Source organism: Spea bombifrons, chromosome 1 (genome assembly GCF_027358695.1).
Source record: "Spea bombifrons isolate aSpeBom1 chromosome 1, aSpeBom1.2.pri, whole genome shotgun sequence".
Lineage (NCBI taxonomy): Eukaryota > Metazoa > Chordata > Amphibia > Anura > Pelobatidae > Spea > Spea bombifrons.
In genome coordinates, this window is record NC_071087.1 from 17,760,156 (window position 1) to 17,768,175 (window position 8,020).

An 8,020-nucleotide genomic window follows, 5' to 3' on the forward strand; every position below is an offset into this window, starting at 1 on the left:
CAGCAAAACTACTATAATTAAACACTGAGGTAGACATTGACAGTGGTGCAGCATAACTGCTATCATTATATACTTAGGCAGAAATTGACGGTGGTACAGCATAACTCCTATCACTATATACTGAGACACATCTACGGTGGTACATCATAACGTCTATCACTATATACTGAGCCAGGCATTGACGATGGTACAGCATAACTGCTATTGTTATATACTAAGGCAGACATTGATGGTGGTAAAGCATAACTGCTATCATTATATATTGAGGCAGATTTTGATGGTCATACAGCATAACTGCTATCATTATATACCGAGGCAGACATTGACGGTGGTACAGCATATACGCTACCGTTATATACTGAGAGAGACAATGGCGATAGTACAGCCTAACTTCTATCATTATATACTCAGGCAGACATTGACGGTGGTACAGCATAAATCCTATCACTGTATACTGAACCAGACATTACAGTGGAACAGCATAACTACTATCACTATACACTGAGCCAGACATTGATGGTCGTACAGCATAACTGCTATCATTATATACCGAGGCAGACATTGACGGTGGTACAGCATAAATCCTATCATTATATACTGAGCCAGACATTACAGTGGAACAGGATAACTACTATCACTATACACTGGGCCAGGCATTGATGGTGGTGGAGCATAACTGCTATCATTATATACCGAGGCAGATATTGATGGGGGTACAGGATAACTGTTATCATTATATACTGAGAATGACATTGACGGTGGTGTATATAGAGATAGGAGTTATGCTTTACCACCGTCAACTAGATTGTAAGCTTGCAAGACTGATTGTAACAGCACTACGGAATCTGCTGGCGCTATATACATTCATGTAATGTAATCTCTGGCTCAGTATATAGTGATGGGAGTTATGATCTACTTTAGAGCATAACTTCCATCACTATATACTGACCCAGGCACTGATGGTGGTACAGCATAACTCCCATCACTCGCTGAATGTCTCCCTACCTTTCCTCTGTCACTGTTACTTGTGCTCCTCCACCTTCTCCTCTTCATTCTTCCTCTTGTCTCCATCTTTTGCGGTGGGCACGGCTTCAGTGTTGCGCGCCGGGATATGACATCAAATCCCAATGCACAGCATTAGTTGCCGACACGCATCACAAGGGAGCAGAATCAGAGGTCTGTATTAACAGACCTCCCACTCCCTTGATTGATTTTAAGCCAGTTAAAAGGAGATCTTTGATCTCCCCAACCGAGCCTGCTCCTCTAGTGGTGGACATTATAGTCCGTCTCTGGAGTGGTGCACGCCCGATGCCGGCCTGGTGTTACCCCCCTGATGAGTGGCACCCGGGGCAGACCACCCCCCACGCCCCTTGCTAACATCACTGGTATCTCTTCTCTGTTGTATCCCTAGCAGTGCCCCAGGGTTATCGACTCCCTATCTCACCCTGGGGCACTGCTAGTGATACAACAACAAGGCAATACCAGCAATGTTAGATATTAACAGGATTGTTAGGGTTGTCAGATCGGTTTGCAGGATAGTTGTGGAATAAACTCATTTCAGCCTGTCATTGTTTGCCCTTCATAATGAATAATGGAATAAAGAAGGTGAAACAACCTTTCCTGCAAACTCTCCTGACAACTCTTCCTTTCATGAATAAACCCCAAAATGAGGTGTTGAGCTCTCAAGTGTTTTTGCCAAACAGCAACACAGGCATATAAATATTTTAGTACCATAAAAAGAAAAAAAACCGAAGACATCAATTATAATTATACAACATTAAGTCACAATAAATAAACAAATCATATTTGTTTCTTTTGATGGAACTGTTCGTTAAAGCATCAATGTTTATGATCTACTCAAGAAAAGATAAGAGTGAAATAATAGAATACGCACTTTTTTTATCTGTAGCTGTAAATACTCTCGCCTATGCAGGAACACATTGGATAACTGGACTAACTGGATGTGGGTGAAGAGCAATAATAAGTTGTGTCTGTACATAGCATTTGCCGTATGCCAGTGGCGGAACTACCGGGGGCGCAGGGGTCGCGACTGCGACCGGGCCCTGGAGTTCTGCCAGTCAGGGGGGCCCAAGGGGTGCCGAGCGGCTGCTGAAAACGACCGCTCAGCAACTCTTGGGCCCCCTGACTGACAGAAATCCAGGATGCCTCTGCTCCCCGCCGCTGCTGCCGCCGTCGCCATCGCCCTCAGCAGTGAAGCGCTGGCAACCGAGACAAACGCCCCACGCTCCCAACACAGGAGTTAACGGTAAGTGACCTACAAAGGGGGGTAGGGAGGGAGTGGGTAGATCGTGAGAGGGGGGGTAGGGAGGGAGAGGGTAGATTGTGAGAAGGGGGGGTAGGGAGGAAGTGGGTAGATTGTGAGAAGGGGGGTAGGGAGGGAGAGGGTAGATTATGAGAAGGGGGTAGGGAGGGAGAGGGTAGATTGTGAGAAGGGGGGGTAGGGAGGGAGAGGGTAGATTGTGAGAAGGGGGTAGGGAGGGAGAGGGTAGATTGTGAGAAGGGGGTAGGGAGGGAGAGGGTAGATTGTGAGAAGGGGGGGTAGGGAGGGAGTGGGTAGATCGTGAGAGGGGGTAGGGAGGGAGTGGGTAGATCGTGAGAGGGGGGGTAGGGAGGGAGAGGGTAGATTGTGAGAAGGGGGTAGGGAGGGAGAGGGTAGATTGTGAGAAGGGGGTAGGGAGGAAGAGGGTAGATTGTGAGAAGGGGGGGTAGGGAGGGAGAGGGTAGATTGTGAGAAGGGGGTAGGGAGGGAGAGGGTAGATTGTGAGAAAGGGATAGATGGGGGGCCCTTAACAGATTCTCGCACCAGGGGTGGGGGGGCCCTTAACAGATTCTCGCACCAGGGCCCGGAGGTTTCTAGTTACGCCCCTGCCGCATGCCATAATGTTGTGACCCTGGCCACATAATGTAGATAGATAATAATGAGTCTTTCATTGGCTTAGGGTGGTTACATGTGCTAAAAAAGTGAAGTGTTGGTAGGTTTATTTATTGTGAAAATTGTCAAACCACTTGGAATAATAAGTTATTTGGGAAATTTTGATTAAAGACTACCAATGATTGCTGCTATCATTAAGTGCTTCTCGATAGCCTGGTAGACAGAGCAAAGACTTGATGAGGAATGCTTTAAAGCAGAACTCCTCCATTTTTTGTATTGCTATTGGATTAAGAATATGTTTTATAAATATTGGACTGTTTTCTTCAGTTTTTTTAAACAATTCTAGTTTTTACATGATTTTTACATGATTCTGATTAATGAAAGTTTGTGGAGGAACAGATTTCATTGTACAAACCTTAACAGTGTATCTGTGGTCAGAAAAAGTAAGACAAAATCCTTTTTTATACCATGGAGAGAGAGAGAGAAAAATGGATTATCAGTGTTCCTTAACTCATAAGTGATACACTTCCAGAAATGCGATGTCTTCTAAATTATTGAAAGGGAGACAATTGAAAGTTAATTAAAAACCCAAATTTGTGTAAATTAAACAAAAAAGGGTGCATGTTATCTCCACCAAATAATGACTGCACTTACAATGAATAAAATAATAATAATAATGCATATTTTGTGTACTATATGGGTCATCTACACAATACGGCTCACAGTTATTCCTGACCTTCACAACAATAAACAGCAGCACATAAAAATTCCAGCTATAATACATGTTCAAAGCTAATTTTGCTCCCCCTTCCATTCTTAATTCATTCTTTAGTGAGTTAATTCGTAAAAGATGCATGCACTCAAAGGTCTAACTTTATGCTGTATAAAAGCATATGGTTTCTTTAGTTATTAACTATGCTTTAGGAACACAGTGTTACATTTTAAAACAATGTCTTCACCTTTGTTGAGCTATTTTCCCTTCCCTGGCCCTGCTCTTTTTTTAACTTTGATTTTTATTGAAATGAACTTGCGCTACAGATACCACCATATTAGCATATTTCATAAAGGAAAAGCTGCTCGACAGCTCAGCAAATACACAAAAAAGTAGGAGAGAGAGAGAGACAAAAAAGGGGAACAGACAAACATGACTGGAAGATCGATCATCTGACATAAAATTAAAATAAGAGATGGCCTTTCAGGAAACATAGAAACATAAAAAGTGATGGCAGATAAGAACCATTCGGCTCATTAAGTCTGCCCGACCTCCGAATACTTTCGCCTGTCCCATGCTTGTTTAAACGCCTTCAAAAATTTATCTCTAAGGGCTATTCTGTGCATCCACGAAATAATCCATGAATAATTTTAGTAGCCCTTCTCAGAACTTTCTCCAACATTTCTATATCCTTCTGGAGATACGGTCTCCAGTACTGTACACAATACTCCAAGTGAGGTCTCACCAGTGATCTGTACAGCGGCATGAGCTCTTCCCTCTTCCTACTGCTAATACCTCTCGCTATACAACCAAGCATTCTGCTAGCATTACCTGCTGCTCTATTTCATTGTCTACCTTCCTTTAAATCCTCAAAAATAAATCCCCCTAAATGCCTTTCCTCACCTGTTGAGGACAGTATCAGATATTTTATACTCTCCAGGAACAGCAATCCTGTTGCAAATCTTTGTGTCATCAGTAAAAATACATACCTTACCACCAAGACATTCTGCAATACCACTAATATAAATATTAAAGAGAATGGGTCCAAGTACAGGTACCTGAAGTTGCCCATTGGTAACAAGACCTTTCTCAGAATATACGCCATTGACTACACTGTCACTCAGCAACTCCCTAATCCATTCAACAACATTGGGATCTAAACTCAGAGATTGCAGTTTATTGATAAGTCTTCTATGTGGCACAGTGTCAACTGCATCACCTTGATCAATTACACACAATCAAAAAAATCAATAAGATTAGTCTGACATAATCACTCTGAAGTAAACTCATGTTATTTTTCATCTCGAAATCCATGTGACTTTAGATATTGAACAACCCTATCCTTTATCATAGTTTTCATCAATTTCCTAATTTCATAGACCTGTAGTTGCCCAACTCCTCCCTACTGCCTTTCTTGTGAATGGGTACAACATTCGCTAATTTCCAATGATGCTAGTCCTAGAACACCACTAAGCTTGTTTAATAACTTGGGGTGTATCCCATCAGGGCCCATCGACTTATTTGTCTTTACCTTAGACAACTGAGTTACTGAGTTTTGCCGACTTACTCATTCTATCTCCAGACTTTCCTCCAGAACCATCTGCAAAATGTTTATGCCCCACATGTGTCTTTTCATTTATCGTCATACTTATTTTAAATCAGACTACTTACGTTTTAAAACCTTTGTAATTGCCCCCAAGTGCTTTCACTAACATACCAGTTAAAGTAAATATCAGTATGTCATATTCACTCTCCCTTACTGCTCTTGACAAGTGATTCACATTACAACACACTAACATAGACAATCAGATAAGGACATATATAAGCCAGTAGCCAAAGCTCAAAAATGTTACCTAAAGCAAGAAAAAGCTCAAGGCCGAAGTAACCTAAAAGACAGCACAACAGGCAGTGGCCCCAAGTGGCATAAGGCCAGGGGCATACTTCCGCCTCGGGATGACAATGCCCCTTTAGCACATTGTGCTTCTCTCCGTTTGCTGGTGTCATATCAGCACAGGAGATGACCTCTGACCTTGCCACAAGCACCAAGATTCCTAGTTTACAGCTCTGAAAGTGAACATGTTTCGGTACTGCCTTCCTTGATTGCCTTCTGATGAGTGGAGTCGCAAGTCATCTCCCTCCCTCTTGCTAGACATTGTACTCCATACCATCCAAAAACCATTATTAATGGTGATTTTTTAAAACGGTAACAGATCGCCCCATTTGTGCAGTTACACAGTGCTACATAAGCTTGGGTTGCCTGTTTTCCCACTAATGTGCCATACGACAACTAAACATCTATGTAATGCACCCAGTGCAGTGTCATTATACCAGAGAATCAATTAAGATTTCATATATTTATTGAAATAGATTTGAAGATTTAAATGGATACCTTTTTATTGAGTCCACATAAAAAAGATAAATTTACATAAATTTACATAATATTGCAGGACCTCAGAGCTTTTGTCTTTTAATTTCATGTGAAAGACAAAGTAACATTTTTATATTATTTAGAATAGAGAAAATGTATTTACGTGTAGTTAGATGTTTTGTAGCGTTACCAGTAAATAAAACTCCATGCACTTTTGGGTCTAGTATGTCTAACGGTCTTTTCTTGAGAGGTGACGTTATCTTCCTATGTTGGTGATATGGAAACATATATGAAATTTTTTGAAGCAACTGGGAATACAGTTATGTTACCTACAAGAGATTGCATCAGGTCATCCCTGTGCTCGGCAGCAATAGCCTGCGCCTAGTGATGAGGGAGCAGTAAAGTGAGGTGTGAAGTGACAGGCCTCTAGCTCCCACCACAGGATGGAGGATGAAGAATGAAGGAAGAAGGACGGTGGAAGAAGTTAGAGATGAGGAGAAAGTGGTGTAATGGCAGTGTATATGAATGTATATGTTTGTAAGCTTGTGTGTGTGGGGACAGGTGTGTGTAAAAGCAGTATAGGTATTTGTAAGCTGTGTGTAAGGGCAGTGTATGTTTATATGCGTGTGTAAGCACAATGCACATGTATATGTGTGTAAAGGCTGTTGTGTGTAAGGGCAGTATATGTTTATGTGTGTAAGGACAGTGTATGTGTATATGTGTGTGTAAGGGCACTGTACGTGTATATGTATATTTACTGTGTAAGGGCAGTGTATGTGTATATGTGTGTGTAAGGGCAGCATATGTGTGTGTATGGACAGGTGTGTAAGGGCAGTGTATGTGTATATGTGTGTGTGTATGGAAAGGTGTGTAAGGGCAGCATATGTGTGTGTATGGAAAGGTGTGTAAGGGCAGTGTATGTGTATATGTGTGTAAGGGCAGTGTATGTATATATGTGTTTATGGGCAGATGTGTGTAAAGGCAGTGTGTAAGGGTCCCGGGAGGGAGGCTGACATTAGCCTGCTGTTGTTGACTACTCTTCCAATGATACTCGGTCAACATTATGGTGGACACCTAGCTGGCTGAGAATCATAGGAATTGTAGTTCACAGCTAGCATCTGCAGCTTTACTGTTGACTAAACTAACCATGATGCTCAGCCAGAATCATGGAAGCAGTACGTCTGGGTGAGCCTCATGTGAACTGTAGTTAACGGCAGATGGTGTTAGTTGTGAATTTAAACTCCCACGATGCTGGCTGAGCATCATGGGAATTGTAATTCACAGCTAACATCTACTGTTAACTGCACTTCCCATGATGCTCAGCCAGCATCATGGAAGTACTATGTCTGGCTGAGCCTCGCGGGAATTCGATGTGTTCTTTATTTTTAATATGCATGTCTGTGCTGACAAAAATGTAGCGTGTTTTAAGTAGCGATGCAAGCGTAGCATTATGAAGTGCAATTGCTTGTATTGATGAGTTCCACGAGAGCGATTAAAAAAAAAAAAAAAATGTTGGGAGGTATGAGATTGGGATTGCCGAAAAGAAACAAATGGTCCATTTAGTTTTATAGCAAAATTATATTTATTCTTTGGGATAGCGTTATGCACAATTTAAGATTTTGTTGAATTCCGCAGCTTTCCACGTTCTAACTTCCAATTATTTGCTCTAGTTCTGTTACTCACAAGATTACTTACCAGTGAAATGTCTGTAAGTAAAGAAAAAGGTGTTTGTGTGCTTATGAAAAACAATATTCCATATAACCTATTTCTATATAGCAGTGATTAATCCATGTTATTCAAGCACATGGTGCCAATCTGCCAACCAGGAAGTGTTTACACTTTAAGGAGGACATTCCTTTCATTGTTACGTTGAGGCGGTTGATGGTACTCTGCCCTTTTTAACTGCACAGTATGAAAAGTAATGGCATAAATGCTAAAATATCTTAAATATGATGACAAAGAAGTACCATTTGACCATCTAATCTGCCTCCTTATTTATTGCATGTAAAATGTAACTTGTGATGGGCGAGAGGTACCTTTACATTTG